This window comes from Sinocyclocheilus anshuiensis, unplaced genomic scaffold (genome assembly GCF_001515605.1).
Source record: "Sinocyclocheilus anshuiensis isolate Anshui unplaced genomic scaffold, SAMN03320099.WGS_v1.1 scaffold460, whole genome shotgun sequence".
NCBI classification, from domain to species: Eukaryota; Metazoa; Chordata; class Actinopteri; order Cypriniformes; family Cyprinidae; genus Sinocyclocheilus; species Sinocyclocheilus anshuiensis.
Window position 1 is genome coordinate 436765 of NW_015554101.1, and position 12616 is coordinate 449380.

Here is a 12616-nt window from a genome sequence, read left to right on the forward strand (position 1 = left end):
ATTTGTATATATTTTGTTACATGAATATCTGAACATACAAAACATCAAAAGAACAGGGTATCTGCTTGTAAACAAAACCATTTTATTCTAGCTTCATGCATTCTTCTTTTAAACACTTGAATGTGGGTAAGTTTTATAAATAAAAAAGAAATAAACAAGATTTTGAACAAAAAGCTGAAAAAAGACTATGAATTGGATTCAGAATGATAATCAAAACATAGATGGAGTCGATCAACACCCCAAAGCTTGACAGTCATTATGACCTCTTCATTGGTCTACATTTTATTCCATAACGTTACAGGTTTGATGCTGTTTTATGTCTGATGATCGTGTTAGATTACATGTGGAAGCATCTGTTGTTTCGGTTTCTTCTTCACTTATGTTTTTTGGAAATTCTGTACAGAAGATGTGTACTAGCTTCTTCACTTGTGTTTCTCGGATTTCTTCGGATTCTCGGAGCACAAGTATAGCTCAAATATCTTACTTTTTCTAAGTATAAGTCAAGTATACTTAAATGTAATTTTAAATATATTTCTGAGAAGTACATAAAGCCCATGTCTGAGAAGTACATAAAATTAGACTGAAAGTATACTTTCCTATTTTTAGTTTTAAAAGAAGTATACTAATAGCAGACTTGAATAAACTTCTTTTTCGTAAGGGTAGGCAAGACTGACCTGAAAATAATCCTGTTTTTTTTTTTCACCGTTAACCTGTACTCGATTTTTAAAATAAATTAAGTCTTAAAAGTCAGTAAAAAAAAAAAAAAAGACTTGTAGGTCAGACCAGCTTTAATGACTACAAACTGAATCATGAAGAACATTTCAATGTACTAGTTTCGTGTTATCTTGTAGCATTACGTTTGAGACATTTACAATTTACGTAACATTATAAAGCCAGTATATGTTGAATTAGGTGCAAACCCGTGCCAAATTGTTGCACCATCACAAGTTGTTGAGAATATTTTATTGCTACAAACTTACATGTCGAGTGTAAATCACATCAGGGGCTGTATGTATAAAGCCGCTCAGAGTAAAAGTTTAGTCTTAAGTGTGTTTTAAATTTTACTCTTATTCCTAGACTTAAGAATAAGAGTGATCCATAAAGGTTCCTAAGTGTTAAGACTAGGTCTCAGCTCCTAAATTATTTAAGAGAGCGGGAGAGGTCTCCTAACCTAGTTAGGAGTAACAAGACAGCAGCAAAAAGGAGGAGACAAACACTTCCCAATGAAGATATGACATATTGGAGTTATATGAAGATATGGAGTTGATAAAATGATACAAACATGATCTTCAAGATAGTCAATTCTTTTTGTAACTGACCAAGTAAGAAATTTAATAACTTCTTCCACTCTACAAATCAATGCTCGGTAACTGCAGAAATGAAAGTAGTAATACAAATTTTTTTTGGCTGGAAAATTGGAAAAATGCAGCATAAAAGAAGTATACTAATAGCAGACTTGAATAAACTTCTTTTTCGTAAGGGTAGGCAAGACTGACCTGAAAATAATCCTGTTTTTTTTTTTCACCGTTAACCTGTACTCGATTTTTAAAATAAATTAAGTCTTAAAAGTCAGTAAAAAAAAAAAAAAAGACTTGTAGGTCAGACCAGCTTTAATGACTACAAACTGAATCATGAAGAACATTTCAATGTACTAGTTTCGTGTTATCTTGTAGCATTACGTTTGAGACATTTACAATTTACGTAACATTATAAAGCCAGTATATGTTGAATTAGGTGCAAACCCCTGCCAAATTGTTGCACCATCACAAGTTGTTGAGAATATTTTATTGCTACAAACTTACATGTCGAGTGTAAATCACATCAGGGGCTGTATGTATAAAGCCGCTCAGAGTAAAAGTTTAGTCTTAAGTGTGTTTTAAATTTTACTCTTATTCCTAGACTTAAGAATAAGAGTGATCCATAAAGGTTCCTAAGTGTTAAGACTAGGTCTCAGCTCCTAAATTATTTAAGAGAGCGGGAGAGGTCTCCTAACCTAGTTAGGAGTAACAAGACAGCAGCAAAAAGGAGGAGACAAACACTTCCCAATGAAGATATGACATATTGGAGTTATATGAAGATATGGAGTTGATAAAATGATACAAACATGATCTTCAAGATAGTCAGTTCTTTTTGTAACTGACCAAGTAAGAAATTTAATAATTTGTTCCACTTTACAAATCAATGCTCTAACTGCAGAAATAAAAGTAGTAATTACATTTTCTTGGCTGGAAACTTGGAAAAATGCAGCACTGGTGATGACACAGTAAGAAGGGTCTTAAATATTGTGGCACTAACACCACCAAACACAACAGTGGCCAAAAATTATGTGTGTTTTTATTTGTTATGACCCACATTTCACTTAAACCATCAAAATATGAGGGAAAAAAACACTGACCAGTGTTGCCAACTGCTTTCGCAGCAAACAGGAGGAGACACACACTTTCCAATGAAGATATGACGCATTGGAGTTATATGATGATATGGAGTTGATCAAACGATACAAACTTGATCATCAAGATAGTCAATTCTTTTTGTAACTGACCAAGTAAGAAATTTAATAACTTGTTCCACTTTACAAATCAATGCTCTAACTGCAGAAATAAAAGTAGTAATTACATTTTCTTGGCTGGAAACTTGGAAAAATGCAGCACTGGTGATGACACAGTAAGAAGGGTCTTAAATATTGTGGCACTAACACCACCAAACACAACAGTGGCCAAAAATGATGTGTGTTTTTATTTGTTATGACCCACATTTCACTTAAACCATCAAAATATGAGGGAAAAAAACACTGACCAGTGTTGCCAACTGCTTTCAGTTGAAAATAGCTAAAATAGTTGTGTTGAATGTTACTAGATTACCTCATAATGGCGAGCTCACTGATCTATATAAATATAAATATAGATCAGTGGGCGAGTCTTGGATAAGGTTTGTCCAAAAAATTTATTTTGTTGCTAGGCTTTTGAAAAAATCTCAAAAGGGGCAAGGAAGTCACTAAATCTAGTGACAAAATCACTAAATTGGCAACATTGACTACAACATAATCAGTTATTAATATTTTGTTGGCCCTCTCTTGTTTTTGCATGTGTCCGTAATTTCTTTGTATGACAGCATGCGCATCATATGACCTCTTTAACACATTTTTTTTTTTTTTAATTAAGAGTGAAGATGTCAAATTTCCTAGACCGGACATCACTTTTGGCCACTACTATATGGCAGTTCTTTGACTTTCCAACTGACCGTCAAGCCATGCTGCAAAAACAAGCCACTTTTATGAGTATTGTGGGTTTTCCTGGAGTTGTTGGAGCCATTGACGGAACTCATGTTCACATCAGTGCTCCAACTGTATACAGTGGTCCAATAGAAAACAATTTCAAAGCATCAGTAACTATTTGTGATAATTCTGCACAATGCAAAGCATTTTTTTAAATACATTTAAATATTAAAATATTTCAGTGTCTTAATTAAATTATTTTATTGTAGTTACATTGGTGTTGTGCTGCTGTGACTTCACATGAGCAGGCTCACTATTGGCTATTTCAGAGGTCGAGGGCCAAAACCCCCAAAAATATGAACTGATTAGTGGGTTTCTCATGAAAATTTTGAATTTCTGTATTGCCCTTTTGAGGTTCTCATATTGTAACATTGTTGTGTATTTGTTGAACTTCTAAGAGTGGGGTTTTCATTTACTTGACTTGTAAGTCTAAAGGTCAGTGCATATTTTGATTTGCACTGTCAGTGCATTATTCCTTTCAAAGACAGAGCCATTTAACTCTTCCAAATAGGATTTGGTCTGTCCCCGAATCGCTTGCCCTGTTTGAAGATCTATCTTACGGAGATGTTTGTTGTGTACACTTTAATAAATGCAAGAACCTGCTAAATCTGGAAGAGCAGCAAATGATTTAAACCTCATTAATATTCAAATTGAAAAGGCATCAATGTTATGTTTTCTACATCTCTACAAATATGATGTGGCATATAACAACCTAACTCGCATGGTAAAACGACTGACTAAACAGGATTCAATTTGCATATTAATGAGCTAGATGACAGATTATAATATTTTGCCTTTTCCCTCAAGGGACAGAATCCTTTTTAGATGTTTCTTGTTCTAGGAATAGCTGATTGCTTTAAAGAAGAAAAAAACAGACAACTTTAAAGAACAATAGAAGTTAATTTGATCTTGTGTTCATCAGGTAAACATTTAAGTATCATGTGAGATAACAGTTGCATTTCAGAGGTACTATGGAAACAAACATGCATCTTTTCAGCTTGTAGCCTATCATATGTGAAGTCATGTTGTATTAATTGTATTTATAAATGTTAGCATACAAATTTTATTTGCAATAAAGCTTATAAGGAAATACAACTAATTTCTGAGATTTGTGAAGTTTGTTCAACAAAACTACATTTCTCATAAAGTTTGGCACAGAAAATTATAAAATACATTGATATAGCATCAATTACCCACCTAAATAATTTTTTTTACTAGTGCTTAAAAAAACATACTTTGGTGGTAAGTGAAAAAGTGAAAAACGCCCATCAATTGTTTTTCGGAAAAATGCACAGCACTACATAATTGCAATTTCTGAACCCGCAAAATTCCCAGGAAACTTCCCAGAACAACATAAAGGCATTATTTTTCCAGATTCCTGTCTTAACTAGTCCTTTTTTAAATATGAGACATTTTCTTCTAAATGTTGGCTTTGTTGGGAACAAAGCGCCCTTCTCAGAACTGTCATTTTCTCTGTCTGTCAATTTAAAAGGTAACATAAATTTGCAAAATGAAGACTGCTGGCCAGGATGTAGTTTTGCATTGTCAAATGTCAAATCTTTTTCAAATTACATAGTTCTGGTAAGGAAAGAATACAACCTAAAAATGCCAGAAAAATTTAAGTGCATGCTTTTAAACTGAGGATTTTTATTATATATTATAAAACAGATTAGAATCTTTATTTATTGCCTCACGGCTAGAGCCTGCAGAATTTGTTTCTGTCACTTTCACGCAATGTCACCATAGAACAGCACATGAACTTATTACAGGGACAATTCCCCTGGAGCAACCTGGGGTTAAGTGCCTTTCTCAAGGGCGCAATGGTGATGACTCATGGCTCACTCGTTGCAGGGATTGAACCACTGCTACACACCACATACACACTAACATGCTGGAAGACCTTTAATCAAGATTCACTTACAATGTAATGGCACTTTCACATTGGCCCCTCCTTCAGTGAGACCACATGAGATGATCTAGGAGAAGCTTCTACGCTCACCTGACTTGAGGAACACATATTAAGATGGCTGACCAAAGATTTGAAAGATCTCAATTCACTGGATCTCACCGATGGGTGGCAGCCAAGCATTCATGGTGGGAATTGTAGGTTTTTCACTACCACCTTCAACTACCAGCTTTTTTCACTACCATCTTCAGTTCCTTATATTTCAGGTTCAGGTACTGACAAGAGAGAAGGATGCAGAAAATCAATGGCTCAATGTCATATTAGTAATGTAAGGAATTATAGAAAGGAATTGTAATTTGAGTGACCTTAACTAAGACGTAAGTGGGAATCTGCTGAGTGAAGTTTGTTATTAATGCTTTGTGCCCAGGAGGTTTATAATGCCTATAAGAGAAAATACCCAGGAGCTTTCCAGGTCATCTCAATGACAGTTGCTAAGTTGGTGAAGTACCCAAAGAGGAACCTGTAATTTCCCTATCAGTTATTTTCCATTGTTGGCAAACCTAAAAACACTACACTTCTTCTCAACTTTGTGGCATACTTTGGCAGGAGGGTAGCAATATTCTTCAGTCATTCTCTACAATTACGACGTCAAAAAACAAGATCTGCGCTGCATCCAAAATTCCATACTCTCTGAGTAGGTTCTTCTTTTGAATAAGTAATTACTTTGTGACCATTAAAAAGTATGTTCTGTATAGTTTGAATGTGTGTAGTATTAATATAATACATGTGTACTAGCCTATATTCACCATGTTATCACTGTCATGTAGCCTACCAGTGTCAGTTGCATTGCATCAGATGTGGACTTTTGAATCTCATTGGAAGTCTTTTCGCCTACTGTTTAATGAATACTGTGACAATGGACATACAGAACTATTTTTCAAATGCTGATTTTCAGTGGACATAGTACTTTTTCACATTCTGTTTTCCACCTACTCTGTAATTGGGAAGTATGAGGATTTTGGATACAGCCTGGACTCAGTCCAGAAGTAATGTGAGTTCTGCCCACCGATGTCACAGGTGTCTTTGTTCAAGACCAGCTCAGACTAAAGTTTGGGGGGATAGTTTGGAACCAAGATTTGGGCACTGATTCAGGGTTTTGGTATGGAAAAGCGAAGCTCGGCACTAGATGGGCATTGGCTTTGGAACCAGCCCCAGTGGAAAAGCAGTATCACAAGGTCTATAGAGAAAGAGATGGAAATGTGTTTGATCTAGGTGCGCTCTTTGTGCATTCCAAAGAGGACAATTAGAGCTACTACAGGACATGAGCACACATGAGGTTCTTCAGACTCTTTGGACAATGATAGAAACTGAACTGTGCACATATAAGTCCTTTTCACATGACTCATGTTAACGTTAACCAGTGCATTGAACTTCACAGGTGAGCTTTACCTTTTCAACAAGTTCTCAACAATTTAATTTCACAATAATGTTCGATGTAAAATCTGTGTCCTGGGTCCAGTTGACAACCACTGTTTTAGAGTACTTTCTAAGTTCTAATTGAAATGCACCAAGAGCATCCAGAGACAGTAACGTTTCATCAACTCCCGTTCAATGAGTCCTCATTTTCTCTCTGCAGTGTATCAAAGCTATTTCCAGCTCAAACACAGTTTTTACGGTGTGCATTCCCTGCTTACTACCTACTTGTAAAGTCATAAAATTGCCCATCCATGATACTACCTGCAACGCTTTCCATGTGGAGGTCAAAGCAAAAGCCCTGATGTGAGTCATGTGAAAGAGCCTTTAGAATTGCTGTCTCTGTTTGGCTTAATCTACTGAAAACCTGCACAAAGCTCTTGCATAATGCTACTCAAAATCTTACCGCAAAAGTCATATTTGGTCACCTACCTATCTGAAAATGACGAAGGAATATGTCTTTTGCAGCAGGTGTCATCTATTTGTAGAGTCAAAGACTAAATGTCAACAGAATTGGCTGTGTTCTCCCGTGATAGGTGACGAATAACTAGAGACCTGTTCTTCCCGCCGTACACTCTTTGTCCTCTCGCCGGTCACTCTTCCTCTGGGAGCCTCACTGAGCTGTAGTAAGATAAAGGCAGGTGCGAGGGGATCCGGTCAATACGTGGATCGATGTCTCCACAGGCGAAGCAGCTCTCACTCACAGTTGGGGCTGCCTCGCCATGACTGCCTGCGTGTTTCCAGCATCTGTCTCACATTCGGCCTTTCCGTTGCTGGTATCTTTTACACTGCACTTATCTGATCCTGACCTTTTCCAAATGTTTTGTTTTCTCAACCTGTTTCTTTCTTTCTTTTCTTCCTTTATTGGTTCCCTTTCTGTGGGTACTTTTCCCATGCTTTGTCACTCAGCAATTCTGTTTTGTAGTGTTGTATTATTTATTAAATTCATTAAGTGGGGGTACATCTAGGCTCAGGTGTTTACTGTGCAGAGCACTCTTGCCTGGAGGCCAGAGCATCAAAGCAGAGACGTATAAGAGACAGGCCTCAGATTGAAATTGCAATGAAATGCTTGACATTGTGGCTGTATGAAAGGATGGCCCACCTTTCAAATAAAAAAACTAATTGGCTTATAGATGAATGCTGAGTATTTTTACTTTTTTCAAACACTTTAAAACTGGTTTTGTCGATAGTTTATCCCTGTTGAAAAAAGCAGCATATGCTGTCTAGGTATGTTTTGAAGCATAGGTGCTGGTTTGAGCTGGTTTAAGCTGATCCTCAGCTGGTAATGTGCTGGTCCTAAGCTGGTCCTTAGCAACTAGCTCCTGCTCAGGACCAGCTTAGGACCAGCACATGACCAGCTGAGGACCAGCTTAAACCAGCAGCTAGTCATGCTTCAAAACATACTTAACCAGCATATGCTGTTTTTTTTCAATAGGGATATAATGTATATATCTATATTACTTTACATTAAAGCAATAAGCCCCAAGAAGCCGTGGTTTACAGTGAATTTATAACAGCTAACCCCCTTAGCTGTTATAAATTCACTGTAAACCACGGCTTCTTACAGCAAAGTGGTTGCCAAGCAACACACAGACGTAAACAAAGGTGTATGTTTGTAGAGTAATTTACAGTAGCTTAGAACGTGACTCAGCCAATTAGAATCAAGGACCGGAACTATCCATTTTATAAAAGAGATTACATACCGTACCATTCATTGTATTGTGGCGTCATGCAATTTTTCCTGTACTTAAATAATTTTCCAGTTTCCACAATCCAATGAATTTAAATGAGATAAAATCATTGTTGTATGCTTGTTTTCACATTCTTAGCTTAGCAACACGCTAATGTCATACTCTTAACAACATTGCAAGTCAAGTCTCTCTTGTGGAGTTGGTGCCTGTGTAAAGCACTTCAAATCAATCACTCCTGAGGTTTCGTGACCATTGAAGGCAGCTGCCTGTGTAATCAGGGAGCGAGGCAGGCTGCTAAGTTTTGGAACACATCCAGTTTGCTCCCCTGAATCCCTTCAAACTCAGAGTTATGTACAGTAAATAGCTCTACTAGATTTGGCACCACTCTGGTTCAAAACAGCCAAACAAATTCTCTTAGCTTTTCATCATGACTTACTCTCAGCTTGCTCTTAGACTCCTGCCGCTGTGAAGTTCCACTCGTAGGTGGATGCTCTTATCCATTTACTGTCTTTGATTTACAGTTCCCATCCACTTTCATAAGCCCACTCTATTCATTCAATATCTTTTCTGCTATTTTACATCCCTATAGATAGAGGCACGGAAATACTCTTTTCTGCGACTGTTATCACCATATGCAATAATTCAGTTTCTGACACCAAATCATCAACATGATCAGCGGGTATCTCAGAGGTGTGTCGGGAATCGGAATGCATCGGGATGTGAATGATTTGAGAGGAAAAACCCTTCAAAAGTGGAATGAGGATTGAGAGTGGGGTAGCTGGATGATGACAGCCAGGGGGGCTTTTTCCGACAGGCTGATCTCTCTCATTCATCATCATTTGGCTTTTTAATGGTCTGACAGCTCTGGCAACGCTGAGGAACTGCTGTGTCGCTCTCTCCATCCCTCTATCTCACTCATGAGCCTCCAACTGTTGTCGCAATGTCACTCTCCCCCTCCGCAGATGCCATGCTGGCCTGTTTCCCGTTGGCACGGAGGTTCCAGATTGGTACCGGGATCAACTCCAAGCTGTCAGAGATTCGCCTCAGATCCAGGAAACTGTAGCAGGGCGGTTGCAACTGACAAATATACTGTGCACGTCAGAGAAGAGGGACTTGTTCTATTGGAAGGTTATTTTGTTGTATATGCGTGTGTGCTGTGGAGCTTGGGTTTTTTTTGCTTGGTGATTGTCAGGACAAAAATGTTCACTGAGGGTATGTGGGAGATTTGTAATGTACAGAATGGTGGTAAATAAAGCAACATTCCTACCTAAATGCACTAAAGAAATGCATAAGTAGTAGATCCCTGAAGAACGCTAGCTGTCTTCCTCTAGTTATTTTTAGGAATTCAGTAATCTTGACAGAACACACTGACACTGACACACTGTTAACAAGTTCTGTGTTCAACATGAATCCACTTGTGTATAATCCGTACTAAAAAAAATGAGATTTTTATACAGCATTGTGATTATGTAGAGATAATTGAGACTTTTGCCACAAAATGCCTCCTCCTTTTCAGACTGATACAGGTACACTCACAAGTGTTTCCTAACAAACTGTGTTCAGGTTTGAAAATGCCTGTCAAAGTTTGTTTTTCACAGAAAAAATGAACTCCAAGATTATACTTCAATGAAACTCCTGAGCTATGAAAGAGCAACTTTTGTCCTCTTGGGTGGAATCTTGAGATGGAGAAAGAGAAAATAAACCCATAAAACCATTATTGCTATATAATATTCTTCTAACAATCTGAGCAACTAGCCATTAGAGCAGGGGTTTTCAAACGTTTTGATGCTACACACCCCCAAATATCATGACATTATAATCATAAATGCAAAGTTTTGTCATGAAACTTCAGATGGTGCAGGCTTATAATAGTAATCACATCATTACTCACATGGCACAGCTGATGATTTTCACAGCAGCAGCCAATGAGCTTTCTGCTCAACATTCAAATATTTGGCTAGTGTTTGCTGTAGCAGTTGCAGCATGCTTTATAAAACTCTTCACCTTCCCCAGCTCCACCTGTAGAGATCTGTTAAATTGCGATTTCATGTGTGTTAAATATGAGGGTTATTTCATATATATGTGCAGCAGCAGTATTTCCTACATGATAACAGCAGCATGTCTGTGGAAGTATTGGCAGTATCAAGTCTCTGTACTTGTTCTGTTATTCCACCAAGACCAAACACATCAACATTGCCATGTATATTACAATGATGGAGTTGCCACTTGCAGAGCTCGTTGGCTAAAATGGAAGCTGTCCAGACATCAACAATCTTTCAAGCACTTTTAAATTCTGCCTCTTTGGAAAAGGACAGCACTTCTGAGAAAGGCCAACATTAAGTCATATTTGGTGTTTTCTGGAATCCTTGTAGAAAAACCTGAAAAATATGAGACTAAACGTGCACTCTTTGACCTGAAAGCAAAGTGCTCTTTTCAGCAAAAGCTAAATCCAAACACCGAGGCACGATCATCCCTATCATCAAGTGTAATAGTTGTGGCAGCATCATTGAAGGCACATATACTGTTGAATATAATCTGCACTAAACCCACTAACAGTAGTTGTGCTTAGGCTTGTTGCTGCTTGTGTACACACCTGGAGAGAAAAATGTGAGATTTCTCCATTGATTTCTCTGAGATTGCAGGGAGTCTCTAGTAGGGGTCCCATTACCCAGCACGTACCCCTTTTCTTTTCTCTAAAGTGGAACATTAATCCTGACTCCCTGAGGGTCTTACAGCCCCCTGTGTAATGTACCCTCAGGAATACATTGTAGGTGGAAAATGAGACTCCATTCAATTACATCCACTTCATGACAAAATCAAGCAAGACAGTTTCCTTTCTCCCTGAAGCATATATGTTCTCGTGGTTGTCTTTTGTCATAAGAGAGGCGAAGTTCATCTATGAAAGCAATTATCCTTAAGTAATATATTACAAAAATTGACACTGTGGCGAAATCATAATAGGATATGTGGTAACTTGACTTGACTCTTATGAAAGAAATCGAGAACAATCGTGTGTAGGGTTCTTACCTGAAATTATAAGTGCTGGTAACATGCTTGTACTTTTGGGAAACAAGAGACTCCTTCCTGCAGAGTTTTTGTCCAACTCTAATTGAACACATCTGAATCAGCTAATGAAAGTTTTCGGGATTAATTTAAACTTCCAGACAGATTGGAGATAATGGTGTCTGAATGCTTAGGGAGTGTTGTTGCCTCACTTAGACTTGCACCTGAAAACACCTGAAAATTAAGAAAACATCTTCATTTGTTTGACAGCACGTGTGCTGCAAATACTCACAACACAACCAAAAACAGAAATGCGCTGCAAATACTCACAACACAAACAAATACTATCTATCTATCTATCTATCTATCTATCTATCTATCTTCTGTCTATCCATATCTATCTATCTATCTATCTATCATCTATCTATCTATCTATCGATCGTCTATCTATCTATCTATCTATCTATCTATCGATCATCTATCTATCTGTTTAATTTCTGTAAATGCATCAACATGTCGTTTTGGACTCTGATGTGGATGTGAATTAGATCTCAGAGCTTTGGAGGAGAAGATGATTATTTTCCCTCTTAAGATAAAAATATGCACATTCAGGCGACGGTAGACGTCCAGAAGTTTTGACTCGCATGTGACTATCTTCTGTCTGTCTGTCTATCCATCCATACATCCATCCATCTGTATCTAGAGACAGGAGAGAGTTGACCAGAAGCAGTGTGGGACAGAGAGAGGAGAACTCAGGTCATCCGAAGAGCAGTCTTGCCATGTATTGGAGCACTGGCCACAATGCTTTCGGTTTTAATTTAACCTTTAAACACTTCACAAAGCTTTTAAACAATTTCAAGGCCAATGTCAAAGACGAAACATGTCATTTTTCTTGTAGTACATGCTCATAACATTATTTTGGTACGTTCATTTCAAATGTTTCAACAGTGTAAGCATAATGATTCATCAAACAACAAGAAACTGAAAACTAATTTCCAACCGTCAACTATACCATCTGAGAGTTGAGGCGTATTTACATTCACATTTTTTTAAAGCATCTCTCTGCTTGACTGCACATTCGTCCTGTAATTTCCTGTCAGCTGAGCCTGGGATGATTGCGACCTCACAAAGTCAAAATGCCTTTTTGATGCATTTTGATGACTATGTTTTCACCTGGTCTCAAGGGAATAAGGGAAAAGAACGGAAGAGGAAAGTGCAGCCTGGCATTCACTGCCGAGCAGCTGTGATGTAAATGTCATCCCAGTGCAA